The sequence below is a fragment of the Schistocerca gregaria genome, chromosome 3 (assembly GCF_023897955.1).
Source record: "Schistocerca gregaria isolate iqSchGreg1 chromosome 3, iqSchGreg1.2, whole genome shotgun sequence".
Taxonomy (NCBI): Eukaryota; Metazoa; Arthropoda; class Insecta; order Orthoptera; family Acrididae; genus Schistocerca; species Schistocerca gregaria.
Window position 1 is genome coordinate 765,791,935 of NC_064922.1, and position 19,940 is coordinate 765,811,874.

The window sequence follows — 19,940 nt, forward strand, 5'->3', positions numbered from 1 at the left end:
ATCTGTGTGAATGTGTATCTGTAAATGTTTAAGTGCGATTAAGAAAAAGAGCCAGGTGATGGAAATTAATATGAAGTGCTTCACAAGCAGGCGAGGGGAAATATTTGACGCATTTACAACTTCTTCAAACGGAAATTGGGAAGAAGGTCTCCTACAGTAGACATTTGAAGAAACAAGAACGGTCTCCAGAATTCTGTGGTCTTGCAAAAGAGAACTGTAAAGAGAATTGTAAAGGAAAGTGTCAGAGCTGTAGGAATAGTAGAAAAGGTTGGTTTCGTGTCGCCTGGAAAGCATCGAAATCGCAATGGAGCTGTAGCACTACTAGATCGTTTTAACAACGATGTTTTAAAGTGCTCCATCTGAATGATGAATGCCTGCCATCACAAAAACGTGTTACACTTATGCAGAAGAAAATCAGCTTCAATGGTAAGCGCATCGTCAATGTAAAGAATTTTAAAAGACGTTGGTTCCTGCTATGTTAAGAACAGACTTTTTAGATCAAAAAAGTGACACAGGTGCAGCAAGAACTACATCCCATACAAAGATTCGAGACACAAGAGAAGGAGGTCGTTCAACAGTGTATTACCTTTATGAAACATAGGTCAATTAGAATCATTCCAGAAAGATCTGCTGAAAAATGAGTGATGGTACTAGCAGTTTTAAAGTTTTCATAGGAATAGGTGCTCGAATATTTATTCTGCATATTGAGTCTTCTTCTTATTTTGTTTCTGAGAGTAAACTTGTATTTAAGTGTAAGAAAAATAGCAGTGACTACCATTTAGAAATGAACGCTGTCAGTTTCGTGACGTGATTCACAATTCTTGTCATACTTTGCTTCGAAGTCGGTCGTTGCCAGTTATAATTCAAGTGCTACAGAGAAAACACCAAGTATAAACACCACAAAAGCGGATATTTTTCCCTGGCTTAAAAATAAAAATATTAAGCGCCGTATAAACCAGACTCGTGCGATCTCCTGCAGTTCGTTTATTTAGACAAGCCACGTGACAGAACGTACAAACTTGACTTCCTTGCACGTGAATGGGTCACAGAGTTTTGCGTTTACCCACTTGTCATTGACAGTTCAGCCCTACTGAATTAATTTGGGCAAACGATAAGGCTATATGGGAGGGAAAAAAAAAATTCAAGATAACATTCACTGAGTCGCTTGTGAATGAGGCAATAGGCAACATTCCACCTATAGCATGGGCACAGTCTGTGCGGTAAGCTAACAAGCTTCAGAAAGAATAATTTGACAGGGAAGTGATGATGGATATAAGCCTTGAATCGTAAACGTTAAAATAGAAGTTTTTGTGGTATAGCGATGTAGACTTTGGAACAAAGTGTTAATACTTCGCCGCCGCAGTGTCCGAGTGGTACTAGGCGCTTCAGTCCGGAACCGCGCGATTACTATTGTCGCAGGTTAAAATCCTGCCTCGGGCATGGATGTGTGTGATGTCCTTAGGTTAGTTAGATTTAAGTAGTTCTCAGTATAGGGGACTGATGACCTCAGATGTTATGTCCCATGGTGCTCAGAGCCATTTGAACCATTTTTGTTAATATTTCTTAGTTCTAAAGACTCGTGGCTTAAAAACATGTGTTTATCAACATACCAGTTGCGTACATAATAATGAGAACTTCCAAGCCGTTTTGATTAGGACTTTGCATCCTTTGAATTATGCAAACTATAATGTTCAGCATATTGCCCAAGGAGACGCTAAGCTTCTCCCCCCCTCCCCCCCCCCCCCCATATTGTATGCTCTGATGACACGCGAGAATGCAGCTGGATAAGTTTGTCAAAAGTCCGATATTTCCACATATAAACAAGTGTCATTTCCGAGAGACGAACTGGATAAGGCCTTAAAATGACAATAATGGTGGTTTTAGATGTTATCAGTCATCTGGAGGTATTCGCAGATGATGGTTAATTGTTTACTTACTCATTGATTATAAATACGGTCTCTCACTGTAATGTCAAACGAGTTAGTTTACACTCATAATGCCAGTTAACAGCGAAAAATATGACAACTAAACGATCATTTTTACGATAACCTTTTCATTAACCTTTTCTATCACTAATTCTTTTTTATGCGCAGTGATTACTCTTAACTATAGTCAAACACATCAACTCACACACATTATACACATTTTTAAAAATCCTATTGAGTAGCAACAGTTATCAAGCAAATAGTTTATAATGATTTTGGTTTGTGCTTGAAGTAAATTTTGTGGTGTATTAAATTTTTAATTATAATACAGTTCAAATCCCAATATATGATAATTATTGCAACCAGTTTCAATGATTTTGTCGTTAGGCATTTGTCATTTGGAAAAAAAATTGTACTTAACATTTTAACAAATGTGTGTCAGCTGTTTTCGCCTCCCGACTTCACGCAGAGTAAACCTGTAGCGCAGTGGACGCGACATTGTCCAGACGCAAATTAATATTTCTCTCATGCCGACTGATCGAAATTGCTTTTAATATTCACTATTCCCCACATAGATTTCCACGTATAACACGAGACGTAGGCAAATGGCCTGACTGTTGTACGCAGTAGCGCAGTTCTGCAACGTGGACTTCGTTTGCCCGCTGTTTTGCCGCGCATGCGCAGTTCTCATCCCTAGCGAGCTTCTCGCTATCGTCGCCGGACGGCCGTTGTATTGTAGAATAGCTCCAGCCCAGGTCGGGATTTTTTTTTACAGAGACGTAGCAAAGAAGTACAAATAATTTCAGAAACAACTACCTGACACTTAAATCTATACTCGATGTTATCAAATTTCTCTTTTTCAGAAACGCTTTCGTTGCCACTGTCAGTCTACATTTTATATCCTTTCTACTTCGAACATCATCAGTTATTTTGCTCCACAAATAGCAAAACTCCTTTACTACTTTAAGTGCCTCGTTTCCTAATGTAATTCCCTCAGCATCACCCGACTTAATTCGACTACATTCCATTATCCTCGTTTTGGTTTTGTTGATGTTCATCTTATATCCTCCTTTCGAGACACTGTCCATTCCGTTCAACTGCTCTTCCAAATCCTTTGCTGCCTCTGACAGAATTACAATGTCATCGGCGAACCTCAAAGTTTTTATTTCTTCTCCATGTATTTTAATACCTACTTCGAATTTTTCTTTTGTTTCCTTTACTTCTTGCTCAATATACAGATTGAATAACATCAGGAAGAGGCTACAATTCTGTCTCACTCCCTTCCCAACCACTGCTTCCCTTTCATGTCCCTCGACTCTTATAACTGCCACCTGGTTTCTGTACAATTTGTAAATAGCCTTTCGCTGCCTGTATTTTACCCCTGTCACCTTCAGAATTTGAAAGTGAGCATTCCAGTCAACATTGTCGAAATCTTTCTTAAGTCTACAATGATTAGAAACGTAGGTTTGCCTTTCCTTAATCTATTTTCTAAGGTAAGTCGTAGGGTCAGTATTGCCTCATGTGTTCCAGTATTTCTACGGAATCAAAACTTATCTTCCCCGAGGACGGATTCTACCATTTTCGCTTTAGTATTCTGCAGCCGTGACTTATTAAACTAATAGTTCGGTAATTATCACATCTGTCAACATGTGCTTTCTTTGGGATTGGAATTCTTATATTCTTCTTGAAGTCTGAGGGTATTTCGAGTGTCTCATACAGCTTGCTCACTAGATGGTAGAGTTTTGTGAGGCCTGGCTCTCCCAAGGCTGTCAGTATTTCTAATGGAATGTTGTCTACTCCCGGGGACTTGTTTCGACTTAGGTCTTACAGTGCTCTGTTAAACTCTTCACGCGGTATCATATCTCCCATTTCACATTCATCTACATCCTCTTCCATTTCCATAATTTTGTCCTCAAGTACATCGCCCTTGTATAGACCCTCTATATACTCCTTCCACCTTTCTGCTTTCCCTACTTTGCTTAGAACTGGATTTCCATCTGAGCTCTTGATATTGATACAAGTGTTTCTCTTTTCTCCTAACGTCTCTTTAAAGTTCCTGAGGCCTCTACATCCTTATATCTGTCCTCTAGCCATCCCTGCTTAGCCATGTTGCACTTCCTGTCTACCTTATTTTTGAGAAGCTTGTATTCCTTTTTGCCTGCTTAATTTACAGCATTTTTATATTTTCTCCTTTCATCAGTTAAATTCAATATTTCTTCTGTTACCCAAGGATTTCTGTTAGCCCTCGTCTTTTTACCCACTTGATCCCCTGCTACCTTCACTACTTCATCTCTCAAAGCTACCCATTCTTCTTCTATTTTATTTCGTTCTCCATTTCTGTCAATTGTTGCCTTATGCTCTCCTGAACCTCTGTACAACCTCTGGTTTAGTCAGTTTATCCAGGTCGCATCTCCTTAAATTCCCACCTTTTTGCAGTTTCTTCAGTTTTAATCTACAGTTCATATCCTACATTTTGTGTTCAGAGCCCACATCTGGCCCTGGAAATGTCTTACAATTTAGAACCTGGCTCCTAAATGTCTGTCTTGCCATTATATAATCTATCCGATACCTTCTAGTATCTCCAGGCTTCTTCCATACATACAACCTCCTTTCATTATTCTTGAACCATGTGTTAGCTATGATTAAGTTATGCTCTGTGCCAAATTTTACCAGGCGGCTTCCTCTTCTATTTCTTACCCCTAAACCATATTCACCTACTACGTTCCCTTCTCTTCCTTTTCCTATTATCGAATTCCAGTCACCCATGCCTACTAAATTTTCGTCTCCCTTCACTATCCGAATAATTTCTTTTATCTCATCATACATTTCTTCAATTTTTTCGTCATCTGCAGAGCTAGTTGGCATATAAACTTGAACTACTGTAGTAGATGTAGGCTTCGTGTCTATCTTCGCCACAGTAATGTGTTCACTATGCTGTTTGTAGCAGCTTACCCACACTCCTATTTTTTTATTCATTATTAAACCTACTCTTGCGTCACCCCTACTTGATTTTGTATTTATAACCTTGTATTCACCTGACCAGAAGTCTTGTCCCTCCTGCCATCGAACTTCACTAATTCCCACTATATCTAACTTTAACCTATCCATTTCCTTTTTTTAAAATTTTCTAACGTAACTGCCCGATTACGGGTTCTGGTATTCCACGCTCCGATCCGTAGAATGTCAGTTTTCTTTCTCCTGATAACGACGTCCTCTTGAGTAGTTCCTGCTCTGAGATCCGGATGGGGGACTATTTTACCTGCCGTGTCTAAACAATATGCCTTTATCTGTTTGCAGGCTTTGAAAACGGACGAATTAACACCAAAAAAAGAGCCCTCCGACCTTAGTTTTCACCCTTTCGAATCGCCTATTCGTAATGCCGGAATAGTCAAATAGAGGTACGCTCCCCGGTCACGATTATTGAGCAGTTTCAAAATATCAGAATCTGAAAATTTATCATTTTTTGCAGATCTCAACCACGTATCACTTCTTTCCATATTAAATTAGATATTCTTTGATTGTTTGTATCTTGAAACTGAAACAGCCAACATTTATCAATCTTTGTTACAAAATATAAGAGAAACAAAATGAAAACATGGTTATTTCAGAAATTGGTTATTTTTAGCCAGCTTAAATTGGCGTGGAAAAAAAATCGAAATCGGTTGTTTCTGTGACTTCAGCCGCCGTCCTAGTAAGAGCATTACGTCCCGGAAAAGCGGCCCTTCGGCGTGCTTCCGAGCGTGGCGCCGGGTATTGCGGTGGGAGGACGGGTCGCAGAGTGGGGGAGGAGGCGGCAGTTGTCGAGTCAGCTGGCCGCCGCCAGGCAGTTCTCTCGCCGCCTATGAGCTGCGGCCTTCGCTTCCGTGTGCAGTCTGTATGTCAGCGTCGGACGCTGAACCTCGTGGCCTGCGCTGTGTCCTTTAGCCTCAACGGTGAGTTCCGCAACGTTTCCGCAAGGAGATCCTATCTTTTTATCGTATCGTAGATCTCAAATTCAGCGAGAGGTTATTTCTGTCTACGGCAGCCCGGCCAAACAGGTGCTGTAGTGTTCGTCGTGCGGTGTGCGTTGATGACGCTCCGGATGTGAAAGTCTGCAAAACTGTTCATAACCAGCCGCTACAGCGGTACCGGCTACTTTCGTGGAAGCAAATCGGCGATTGTGTTCCATGTGCTAGGCAGTGTGTGGAATAAGGTATCTTCCACGTTGAGAAACTATTGTCACGTGTAGTGAAGGTTTGGTTGTTGTGAAATTGGTCCACGTTACGGCGACCACGTGACGCTGCCTGAAAAGTAGGTTGTGGATGGAAAAACCGTTTGCCGGCAGCGGGAGGTTGCGGAAGAGTAGCTACGGAGCGACCGACGGAGACAAGTGACAGGTTAGCTCAGCTCTTCTGACGCAGATTTCCTGTTAAGAGAGCGGCTGTAAATGCCATAGCTGTGACTCGGCTACTATACAGAGTGAAAGACAACTCCACCGACAAAATTGCGGGGCTAATTAGTGGATATGTTGAGAGTATTTAGGTATAAGTGATTCGTGGTCTGTGTTGGCTCGTTGCAGCGTAATAATGTAATCATGAATTATTGTGCTTTTTACTCCAGTTTGCTCTACGTTTCTGTCAATATATCCATGCGAGAGTGAAAGAGACCTTACTGTGCCGTGCCATCATTCTAATACTGAAATGCTGTCTCAAAACCAGCCCAAAAAACACTCAAATGTCAAATTTTGATCGTGAATACGCATAAGTGTTTAACTAGAAATCGTAATGAGGTATAATTTAATAATTTTAGACTCGGAAGAACTCTCTTTACTACCAAAGTTAGTGTGAAATACACTTTATAATGTAGTAAACTGAACCCTGAAAATATACGAAGTACAAAACATCCCGTGAATGCCTTTGAACATAATGATCAAACAAACTGTAATATCACTCAGTGGTATCAACAAAACATGTAAGCTCACTCATGGCTTCGAGAATGCTGTCGAAGGACTACTGTCAAATCCGAAATTCCAGTTATTTTTATCCGTGCAACAATGAGAAATGACCTGTTTCATGTTTCACAGAAACTGATGGCGCACGAAGTAATGATACAGTGAACAACGATAACGTAACAATTTGGATCCACACCATATAAAATAACATTTATCCAAAGGCACTCCTGCGCACCAGGTGATGTGCTATATTAGCACCTTGGAGCAGGAGGTGGCGAAATCAAAGTTGATTAGAAAATATTTAATTTTTTTCATATCGACTGTTAATATCAAATGGGCACGAAATCACATTAGGCTGCAAATGCAAAGTCTCAGAATTCATTAGTATTGCAGCTCACCCACAGCAAACAATGTAATCAAGCAGACAAAAACCTTTTCGCTTGAGTGTGCATTAGGACTGCTGATAGTTTTAAAAATATTAGGAATCCGATACACAGATTTATATAAGGAGATCATTATCGCGACACATGGAAAAAAATACACCGTTACACCGACGGAAAAAATATCGACGTACCGGCCTATTAAAATATCGGCTGCACATTGTAAATATACTGCCATCTTTAGAGCTGTACATTTAAGTATTGATTTATTATTAGATATTCCGTGCATCAAGAGACTAGCAGCCTCCTTATCCCTCTTAGAGCAAGAACTGAAACGAAAACGATGTACGTTCACGCTTGGCGATAACCACTTCGCTAAAAATTGGGACTGCATGTAAGTGACACAATGAAAGGTGTCCAACTGATTTGTCGTTTGGTTTCGTCACATGTCTAATTTCCCGGAACACTTCATGTCGACTACCCTGTTTTTTTCATTTCTGCAAACGACAGAGAATTAGCGGCTGTATTGTCAAAAATGCGTGGTAAAGATGCAGTTTCTGTTGGTACCGCCGAGAGCCGATTACGTCAACATTTCTCGTCACACGTCTCCGTCCACCGGAAAGACCCAATCTTGTCATCTAGATTTCTGTTCATTATTTTCAGCAACTGTTTTTGAACAATGATGATGTTAAGAAATAGCACATTAGTTGCCTTAAAAACTGTTTATAACGCAACTGGTGTGCTATTTCTTCACAGTGGAAATCATGTTATTCCATTCACATCGTCAGCATCCCAGTGTAATCGAACTCTTCATTGTGCCACCTGTAAGTGTTTCATATAGCCAAAGAGAAAGACTGGACGTGATTAAAGCTCAAAATGCACCAAGACTCCTTCACACAGTGGAAGTAAGGTTATGTTGTAATATAATTTCCAAATAACAATCTCAAATGTTCGCCGAAAATTGTGAAAAAATGTAGTATAAAATAAAAACATCACCACTCCGTATCGCCATTTTGATGTCGATATATAGTGAAAAAATGTAGCTGAAATATAACGATATATTTTTTTTAAAAATATCGACATATCGCTATTTTATCAACTGCCCTAGTGTGCACAGTCGTTGAGGCTTCCAGCATTAAACGGGGTGGCACAGTTCAAAACATTTTAACCCTTCTTATCCACATAATCCACTTCAGTACTTAGTTAATAGCGTATTCGGAAACTAAGTGTCCGGCAGTATCATTTTACTATTGCAGTTATTCACTGCATACATTCGAGATAGCCGCATTCTCTCTTATGTTCGAGTCTCCGACTACCGATATGACTATCGTCCCCACTGTTCGTATACCAGGAACCTTCCACACATTACAGTATCAAATTTACAAGATTTTAAAAAAAATAAAGTTGCTGCATGACTAACAAATGAAAAAGAACGTTTTAATAGGAATTTCATTTCGTAGCTCAATGAAATCAATGTACAGTTTTACTTTCTACTACATAATAAGTTATATGAAGCAGAAGAAGAAAAAAAAGTACCACTCACATTTTCCAATGTCTTCAATATGACCATATACAGATGCCGAGGTTCTATGATTTGTTTGCCGTCGATGCAGGTACAGCTCAGTATAGCTTTGTTGTGCTCAGTAAAGCTTTGTTGTGCCGCTTTTCCATTGCATTCTGTTAACCCATACATGAAGTGCACATCAGTAAGTTAACTCATATTGTTACGCTTCACTATTAACGTACGAATAACAAGGACGGACAAAAAAAACTACGAGCAGTACTAAATACAAGTTTGAGGGCGATGAGTGAAGCGGTCGTAGTAGTTGCCAACAGCAAGTAGTGTGAATGAATTAAAGAAGACATATAACACATACTGCCGATAACTGAATCGAGGATAAGAAGTCAAGCGACATACAATTATTCTGTAGTGAGCCACTGGAGACCACACAAAATACTCAGAAAATCTCTCTGAAGCATGAAATATTCCCAGAGTAAAGAGTGTTCCACGAAATTTCGGAACTGCAGCCGGATGACGTCGACTTTTTGCCACGATATTTCGGCTGACAACCATTCAGCCGTCTTGATGTGAGTCTGTACTGGAGTTTGCTAAACGCTCTTGACTTCTGAAGGTCTCCATACCTCCATTCGTGAGTTCATGTCGAGAACTATATTCCAAAAGCTGAGGCGGAGACGCATGCGCAAAAGCAGCTGCTGGATGAGCTACTTTAGTCAGCAGTGTTGCCAACACATTTTCGACTATGTCGCTGCACAACATGAAAATCTACGTTTACCATGAAAGTCTCTGTTTTCAAACAAAATATTCACAGTTATTTTGTTATTCATCTTTTGAATCTCCAGCTCTTGTGCTTTCTTTCGACATGTGCAGTTAAAGTAGAGGATATGGGTTCCACCTTTTTCCAAACACAGTGTTTTTCTTTTTACTCAGATATGTTTCAGTACCTCTGTGCCATCATCTCGGGGTTTTTGTTTATTTAAAACGTGATTTTTCATTACATTACGAAATCCACTAATGATGGTGCAGAGGTGCTGAAACATGTTTGGGTAAAAAGAAATCAATGTTTGCAAAAAGGCGGAACCCGTATTCCTTAATGTTATTTTGTCATTTGGGTAGTCTCTAACCATGTGCGGCAGTACAACATTTTGTGCTTCCTATTAAAGGCGCCAACGGACAGAACCAATTGAGGTATTTCTTTCGGAAATGTTGCGTTATTTTCCAGTCCTCCTCCTTTGGAGATATCTGCGAATACTGATTTTCAGTTTTTATTTTTGCATTATATTCCATATGTTAAGGCTAAAGGAACTGATCTGTTCCTTTATTGTGAACTTGTGAACACACAACAAAGACAGAAACACAGTCGCCGCCATGGGTGGAAGTTAAGAATTGTAACTGTGAAAGTAACAATGCTAAAGAGCTTGCAGTAGAGGCATTAAAAGTTGCCTGAGGGGTCCCTGGTTTCGAGTTGATTGTCTTCTATTCACGACTGATGTTACCGTCAGGGTTTCCTCAACAGTGACCATTTTCTTCTAATCACTGCGTTGTATGGCAACAACATTAGTCTGATTTACGTTTTTTGTTACAAGTAAGTATCGAATTTGAAAATGATTGTCTTGTAAAGCGCATTCGCGATTCAGTGTTACTTCTGTGCGAAATTTGTACCTTAGCAAGAAGCATCTCAACGGCACGAGGAGCGATAAATAACAAACACGTTAGTATTTCCCTGTCATGTACTCTCTCCAGACAGTGACTAAAATATCTTCCTTCGTAACATCATTTCGCCCCTGAAGTAGGCCCTTATAGGCTACCTTTTTGCAGAGTAATCGGAAATCCGTCTCCATGTCCCCACAATTTGGAAGAAAGAGCCAAAACTCCGTACGATGAAGGAGACGTCACTACGGCTGGTAACTATTACTTCAGGCAAGTTTGGCATCCTCTTCAAATATTGCTCCATCTACGGCCTGATGTACGGCACAAATTCGTCTAGCAGACCACACAACCACCAGTACTAATTTAAAATTTTAAGTCTGTCACATGACGAATCAACTATAGAAATTAGTTGCCTTAATGTAAACATTTTAGCAGTCTTTTATGGTATTTCTAAAAATGACTTTCTAATGCCTTCGAACTGTTTGGATAGCACCAAACTCGGTTGGTTTTATCAGGTGAAGTAGCTTGAATCCTCTTTACAAGAAAAGTATTTTTTTACTTTTCAGTAGATACTAGTGAGCTTCATTTATCATAACGTATTCCAGCGTGTCTGAAGTACTGATATGTAGAAAGTATTTTCCGTCTTCCATTCATCTCACTGAATTACAGTTTCTGTAACACAATTACGTCAACCTGATGTATTTTGGTTGGGAATAAGAGTTGACTAGCAGAACATTCGGCAATATCCGATGGAAAACCAGCCGTCTGCCACTACTAAACTTTACGGTAATCCTGTAGAAAATGAATGTGTGCAACGTACTAACCAACGTGAGCTAGTTCTCAAAACAAATAGATGAGGTAAGGTAGCTCTACATGCTTTAAGGGGTGGGCTGTATTAGTGCTCCTGAACAAAAAACAAATTTAATATACATTGTTATTTATTTTCTGCATTATTCAGACATTGTCGTTGTTTACCGTATCCTACAGAAGTGTACAGGTAGTTGAAACGAATTGTTTGACATCAGACACTCGCGGTTTTTCAGGTTGGGAAACTACGTCAAATTGGCCTACGAAAACTGCCCTAGTTAAAGCCCGTGCATTTTCAATATTCTCTCTCTTTCTCTCTCTCTCTGTCATCGCGGAAATTATTAGTATGAGAGGAAAAATGAATATCAACTATATTCCTACGAAATGTAATGTAGTTTAATTTTGTATTGCCGCACGTTTTCGCAGAGATGGGGGGCGGGGGGTGGGGGTGGGGGGAGCGGTCGGTTTTCGAGTTATCCAAGAAATCTCTGAAACCACTCGGAACAAGGCTTAAGTTCGTTGTAAGTTTTTTGCCCAGAATCGGTAATACTATCACCCCTCAAAGCATGTACCTTTCCTCCTGACTCATCGTCTATGAATATGAGTATCCCTAGCCCCTTAAACATACCATTTTATACAACTCGGTGGTGTATTTCCCTTTCTAAATGTTGTAATGTCTTGAGTACCGTTTACCACAACGTATCTGTGTTATTCAGCGCTGTCAAGGATGGTAATATCTGTGTTCCTCAAAGGACAGCTTGACGTAGGGCTCAAACCACAGAGATATGCGTGTATTGCATTGTTTACTTGTGTTTGAACAAGGGCACGATAGTTTTAGAATCAATTTCCGGCCTTCCAAACTAAATCAGTGACTGCGACTGTCAGAGACAGCTGCCCTTAAGTATTAGCACCAAGGCCTGTTATCCTCCGAGATAATGAAATCGGATGCAGTAAAGCGTTTTGAGGGCAGCTGAGAATTTATATTTTTACTTGGACGGAAGACATTCATATATTCATGTATTCCATGTGGATAAATGAACGTACTCGTAATGACCTTGACATACATGGTGTCCCAGGAGGAATCGTCAATATTCAAGGATAGAGCGCATACATTAAGATTTACTGACACTTCTTTATCTCCGCTACTGGGAAACAAATCTGTTCTCTTCGCTTTCCACATTCTGAGAGATCGTAGTTTGGACCAAAACAGGGAAAAAAGTCCAGTACACGTAGGCACTAACCTTAAGGGCTATGGGCACTTGTTTCTATTCGCTACTGTGAAACATATTTTTTCTACCAAACAAGTCCTCATGGCGCTCACGGTATGCATTTTAGAGCCCATGTTTACCGGACCGTTTTTTTTTTTCCTTTTTTTAATCCATACTACCTCCTCCCAAAAATGGAAAGCAAAGAGCATCCAATAGAAGCGATTTGTTTCACAGTATCGAAGATAAATCGCTCTCTTAGCTCTTAATGTATGCATTTTCGAGCAAGCGTTTACTAGCCTTTTTTACTTCGAATGATCGGTCCTGCCATATCAGTGAATGTTGGTCAGTCCTTCTGGGACACCCCGTATGGGTCTCTATATGTAAATGTCAAGTAATTATCTTGGAGGCCATATAAGATATCACCGCTTGTCATAATCTTTCTGCCATATGGTGTACCTGTAACGTATTTAATGGTGAAGATGCCCAGGATGCAGTGAGCCTAATGAAGTGTTTGTAGGAGCACATGCGTACGTGCATGTGTTTTTACGGATCTAACTGGAATGTCATCCTTTGCTTCCATAAGCATTAAAGTAGTGTGTCTATAGCTGGGTTTCACAAATTGTGTTCCGCAGGATATTCTGTTCCAGTGGACGTGAATAACTGTTAATAACAAGGCGTTTCTTTCAACTTTCGACTTTTTAAATTTTATTACTGTTTCACTGTTATTAGTTATCATTTGAAACTTATGTAATCATTGAATAAAACAATAAATATAAATAAAATAAATAAAATAATAAACCTCAAAATTAAACAAAGTGTTCCATCAAAGTACAAGGATTCCCAAAGTGTTCTGTCAGAGGAAAAGTTTGGAAACTCCTTGTCAATAAGCATTCAAAAAACTGTCGAAGTAGCTGCCGATAGTCATTGCTGTAGTCACTGAAACATCCAAGATGGCACTGGTGTAAAATTCCATAAATGAAGGATGGGGGTGCGCTGCAGGAAGTTAAAAAATACGATCGGAAATGACTTTTTTAAATAACCAAGATGGCATTACAAGCCCGGTTACGCTTTGCATCGTCATTGACGTTAAACTCCAAGAAGCCCCACATTCAAAAACATAAAAATGTTCTGAATTTAGTGGCATGTTCAAAAGTATCTGAAAGACGTGAATAATTTATCAGAAAGATATAGAGATATTCACAATACTGCAGTATTTCCATGTCTAAAAACTCTCTATCGTTTACCAATAAGCTTTACATGAAATTTGCACAATTTGGAATCGTGTTCAATATCAATAGTTTTCATTTATTTATCAAAAGTACATCAAAGATATTAAATCTAAAATATATGTCAAAAATACATCAGCAACACACAAATACATGTAAACACACACACACACACACACACACAGACTGTACGCACAATGGTTATGTCAAGCGTCACATTGATTATTTCACATTTGAACGGAATTCCAAACCATACGCTCAGCCATACACACAGGCACATACACGCAATGCTTGCCATGTGTCATAATGCCAATTTAACATCTAAAACGTCTGTAAAGATACATGTTGTTGTTGTGGTCTTCAGTCCTGAGACTGGTTTGTAGCAGCTCCCATGCTACCCTATCCTGTGCAAGGTTTTTCATCTCCCAGTACCTACTGCAACCGACATCCCTCTGAATCTGCTTAGTGTATTAATCTCTTGGTCTCCCTCTACGATTTTTACCCTCCACGCTTACCTCCAATGCTAAATTTGTGATCCCTTGATGCCTCAAAACATGTCCTACCAACTGGTCCCTTCTTTTTGTCAAGTTGTGCCACAAACTCCTCTTCTCCCCAATTCTATTCAATACCTCCTCATTAGTTATGTGATCTACCCATCTAATCTTCAGCATTCTTATGTAGCACCACATTTCGAAAGCTTCTATTCTCTTCCTGTGTACACTGTTTATCGTCCATGTTTCACTTTTTTACACGTCTACACTTCATACAAATACTATCAGAAAAGACTTCCTGACACATCTATACTCGATGTTAACAAATTTCTCTTCAGAAACGCTTTCCCTACCATGGCCAGTCAACATTTTATATCCTCTCTACATCGACCATCATCAGATATTTTGCTCCCCAATAAAGATACATAGAGGAAGTAATTTACAGTGTTTGCACGCCTAAAATGTATGTCACAAAAATATATTTGAACAATACGCAATTGGTGAGTCAATTAATACAATGTTATTGCTACATATTAAAAAATGGTTCAAATGACTCTGAGCACTATGGGACTTAAAATCTGTGGTCATAAGTCTCGTAGAACTTAAAACTACTTAAACCTAACTAACCTAAGGGCATCACACACAGCCACGCCCGAGGCAGGATTCGAACCTGCGACCGTTGCGCTCACGCGGTTCCAGACTGAAGCGCCTAGAATAGCACGGCCACACCGGCCGGCTGCTACATCTTACCTGACATATCTAAGTTGTTGTAAGAACAGCCAAAATATATAAAGATATCGGTATTTCGATTTTGAATCCGCTGGAACCTATGTTACTGGTGATCACGAAGATCTAACATGCTTCCCCTGACAGTTTTAGAAATTTTTCGGTAAAGTTTCACCTCACCAAGCACCATTTTGGAGGGGAAGCAGCAAATGGACTTTTTGACAATAGTTTGAGCTTTGTACTATGCTTCAAAGAAACCAAAAACTGTCTGTATTATTTATAAGAACACACATAGGCCTGCTGATCTAACTTACGAATTACAAGTGCAAATGTGCATGACTGACCTATGCTGTCACACTGTGGAAAGTACGTGACACTTCACTGAAACAGCATACTGAATAACAGCAATATACATTCGTATAAGTAAGGAACGAGAATTTCTATACTTTTATCTTACCACTTGTAATTAATTTCCAAAGACGCGCGAACATTGTAGCCACATTAACTTTATCTTGCAGTACAAATTGAAAGCCATCTGTGATAACGTATGCTGTCATGTGGCGGAGACCATATGTTGCAGCCAAATTGTAACAAATGTACCGAAAAAAGCACTTTAGGTGAATTTAGTAGAATTCCAACACTTGATGACCATGAAAAATATCGTAGTTTGATTCAAAGAATTAAAAATAGAAAAATAACGAAGAAACACTGAACAATAATAACGGGTAAAAGACTAGGGCATCTCAACTGTTCCCTTTTAACCTTGCCTCTGAACATAGTGCACAATAACATACCAGGCTCCGTCCGCCTCTGATGGGTGTTGAGAGAGTGCACTCGTTCTCAACGGTTATCATGAATCATATAGCCCCCTGCCAACTTCCGCTCTTCAACTAAAAACCATTGGCTTCTCTGGCCAAAGGTTATTTAGTAGAAGAGAATGCTGCGTATAAAGAGTTGAAGAGTATGCTGTGTATGCTTACTGAACCAAAGATATCTCACTTTACACTGAATGCAAAGTGACAGGATTTTGAAGACCACTTACCGATTTCCATAACTACTAGGATCTCTTAGAGACAAAAAAAGGGGTGGGATAAGCTTCCCGTCTACGAATACCGTCTACCAGTAGGTAGGCCCGGATCTAGAGGGGGGGATGGGGGGGGGGGGACAAACGGGGGAATCTGCCCCTGGCGACAATTTCATGGGGGTGCCAAAATTATATTCTAGAAAAAAATCTTGTTTCACAAAACGCCTAGTTTATTCATGTGATTCATGTGATTTTGAAACACATCGCTGTTGATTTTTGGACTTTTTTGAACACATTCTAAGTTGATTTTTGAACGCGTCCATAGTGTATGTAAATATCTGTGCCAGGTGAATCCGAGTCGCATCTAGAAATAAAAAAAAAAACTTCCCCGCAGACAAAAGGAGATGATAAGCGTTGTTATGATTATTAGCGAAATCCTCAGATTCAGACCACCAGAGTGAAAACAAACGATTAACGGGAATAACAGGTTAGAAAGATTACATATTATCTTCTCGGTTTATCCAAGAAAACGAAATGTTGACAGAAAATTTTTGCCAGGTTGCTACGCTACTAAGGGCCAGTTATACGGTCCCCAGCTAGCAACCGCATAAGTTCTGTTCTCAGAACTAGAGATGGATCTTTTGCAAAATAACGGGTCCAAAGGAACAGTTCACCAAGATGAACGGAAGGAGCGAGGAACGAATTGTAAGGAACAGTTTTTCATAGTTCACTTGGGTCGCGGCTTTCTACGTATAGTTCCCAGGATCAGGAAACGGGGTCGGTCTCGTTCCCGCGACGGCACGTCGGCCGTTCTCGTTCCAGGGTGCCTGTTCTGTATTTTTTCGCCATTGTGCCGAACAGTCTAGTACTCGAGTTAGAGTCTCATCTTTATTCAGTATGCATTTCGGTAGCGATACCATTCTGGTCTAGAGAACAGAAGCGCTGTTGTCGGTTCGCGTCGCGCAAGCCAATCAAAAGCAGGTGGCCGCAGATCCGCGCATGCGCACTGCACCGCGCACAGCGCCACGAACACAAAGCGGCTGGTTAGCAGACGACACAGGCGCGCTATTCTTCGCAGTACCGAAATTGCGTTTTCTCAGTACGAAGTGCTGCTAAATAAGAAAATGAGATTAGTAGGTTATAGTTCAGTGACACTGAAAGAGCGTTAAGGATTGCTACTGTGATTGTCGTTTATAGGTATTTTATTTGAAACAAAAACAGCAACCCTGGGTATGGAGAAGAACCTATTACTGAACAATTTTAGCCAGTATTTGTGTGTGGTACCATATTGCAGTGATACATCTGTAAAAACACCCGAAAAATTGATTGAGAGTTTCAAAGAATAAGAAGATAAACAGAATGCGGCTATAACTCACTCCTAAAAATCCAAATGATTAAGTAGCCCTTTTTTCTGTATGATACGTCAATGATATCGCTCTTAAAACAAAATTGAAAGAAAGCGTTTTCGAAGGTCCTGCAGTTCGTCGAAGTTTGTAACATGCATCACATGAATGAAAATGTTTCGTATATGGTGTTACAGTTTAAAATTATTACGGCTGAGATCTTTCGTCTCTGTATACTGTTGTTGAGGATTCGATCGCAGATAAAGACTTGTGACAAGCAAGATTATTAAGATGACTGCTCTTAGTTACATTCCTAGTAATTTAAGTTGTGCTCTTAGATTCCTGTCTAACCGCATACTCGGAAATCGTTACATATTCGGAAAAAATGGTGAATTATTTCTGACAAGAAAAAATGTAAAGGTCACTGTCGGTTGTATCACTCACAACAATTTCATATTATAAACACACAGAAATCACGAAATCAGTACTGAGGAAGTGCGCTCTTACATGTAGGTAATATTGCAGAAAAATCTTAACTTTGACGAATAACAATGTCTCAGAACGTGTTGCATGTATGAAGAGGATTTTTTTTCCACCCATCCCTGCGGGAACCCATGGCCATATGTCTAAATATCTAACAATCCCGCACGCTAACCACTTGGATACGATAAACAACACCTCCGTGTGCCTTAATTCTTGTACTACTGTGGAGGTACGTAGGCTGACTTCGCTTCCAAACGATTCTGCGTTAAGTCAGAAATGAGTAATAGTTTGGAAGGTTTCTAATATCAGGCTTCACATAAATGCTTTCCATTGTTACTTGAAAGTTGTAAGCATTTTTCGATAATTACTAACTAATACATTTGTGGGAAAAAGTACACAAAGTCACTAGTAACGTCAGTTCACACTCATGTAATGTACGGAAGCAGACCCGATGTCTTGCTATTTAATGATCTTTAAACTCTTATGTTCATAAAATTAACACGCATTTTGAGAGAATATTGACAGACAACGTTTTCTTTTTGAATGTAATCATTCACAGTAACAACCTAACCTAACCATATTTCTAACTAAGGAAAATAGTCTATTATGAACTCACTTTCCAACTGGATGCGTCCTCTCGTGGTTCTTTAGTAACACAATCACTAAATCCAAAGCTAAAATCGCTAAATATGTTTAAAATAACAAATGATAGGTGTACGTAAACCACAGCTCACCGATAAACAGGGCCACACCGAATTTCAAAACCTCTCGGTACAATTGTCGTAAAATCGCTGGTACAATTGTCGTAAAATCGCTGGGAGGACCGTTCGGTAGCAGGTCTCAGAAATTTACTGAATACGGTATTTCGATAAAGAACCGAAAATAACGTCACTACCGAAATAAACCAACTACATCGATCGATGTGAACGACACAGCCTCAGTCCCAATCACATCACTGTCTCGGTCTCCCTGGGCCTGACTCATCCTTCTTCAAATGGCCACTCATTGACAGCTCCAAGTTCATTCACTATCGAGTTGTAATTCGTATAGTTCGCTGCGCACGCGCCTTCTAGATCTGTTGCGAACCTTCCTTGAACTCTGTACTTCTGTTTAATTTCATATTCTATTCAGCGTCCACAACTGGTAATTAAAACGCATTTTCTTCTTCTTCTTTTCTCGTTCGGGTCATCTAAGGACCATGCACCAATTTCAATGTTTTCTTCTTTGTTGTTCTTTCTTTTTCCTCCAGTTTCTTTCACTTTTTCACTCTGTATCCTTTTTCTATTCTCGGAACATTTTGATTCTGCCTTCTTCTCCCTCTTGCCTTGGAATCCTTCCATTTTTAACACTTTCCTCTTGAAACCCTCTCTTTCTGTTGCATCTTTCTCACTTACGTTGTTTCTTTCCAAATCTTGCCTATCTTCTTGTAACCAGCCTATTGTTGACTTCTTGTCCCAAAGATATTTAAAAATCTGTGTGGTTAACCTGTTGCTGTTCATTCTGTGTAAGCGTCCATAAAAAAGCAGTCGCCTCTTTCATAGTGTTTCATTTATGTTTTCTATGTTGCGATAAACTTCTTCATTGCTTCTTAATTTCTGTACCTCTGTATTTTTTGGTGGTCCAAGTATTTTTTGAATGAGTTTTTTTTCTGCGACTTCAAGTTTGTGTAATTTGTAGTTCAGTACTAAATATTCACTTGCATAAAACTTCTGGTTTTACTACTGTGTTGTAGTGCTGTATCTTCACATTTTTAGACGCACACCATTAGTTGTTGACATTCCTAGTTATTCCATAAGTTCTCTCTATTTTATGTACTCTTTCATCTATATCGAATTTTTCTAAGCCATTTTCTTGGATAATTTCTCCCAAATATGTAAATTTATTTATCCTCTTTAACTGGCCAATATCTGTTCTTAGGGATTCCGGAGCATTTATATACTTGACGTAAATTTTGTTTTTCCTACAGATATTCTTAAACCTGCTTTGTTGGCTATTTCTTCTAAGAGATTGATTTGTATTCCATATTTGTTAGGTTTTCAGAAAGAATGGCAAAATCATCCGCAAATGTTGAACAGTGAATTTCAATACCTTTGTTTTTAGTTCCCAGTCTGATTGGTGATAGCTTCTCTTCCTTTAGTTTTTGTTTCCATTCTCTTACTATTTTCTCTAGTACGCAGTTCAAGAGGAGTGCAGACAGGCCATCACCTTGCCTTACGCCTGTTTTTATG

The 19,940-nt window shown here is 39.5% G+C and overlaps 1 protein-coding gene across 1 annotated transcript in view; it reads left to right on the forward strand.

Moving 5' to 3' along the window:
- Positions 1–6,229: 6,229 nt before the first annotated feature.
- LOC126354017 (ATP-dependent translocase ABCB1-like) overlaps positions 6,230–19,940 on the forward strand; it is a 282,194-nt gene continuing 268,483 nt past the window's right edge. Inside the window, exon 1 of the mRNA XM_050003340.1 lies at positions 6,230–6,301. The gene's annotated coding sequence lies outside the window, so the exon portion shown is untranslated. The remainder of the gene's footprint in view (positions 6,302–19,940) is intronic.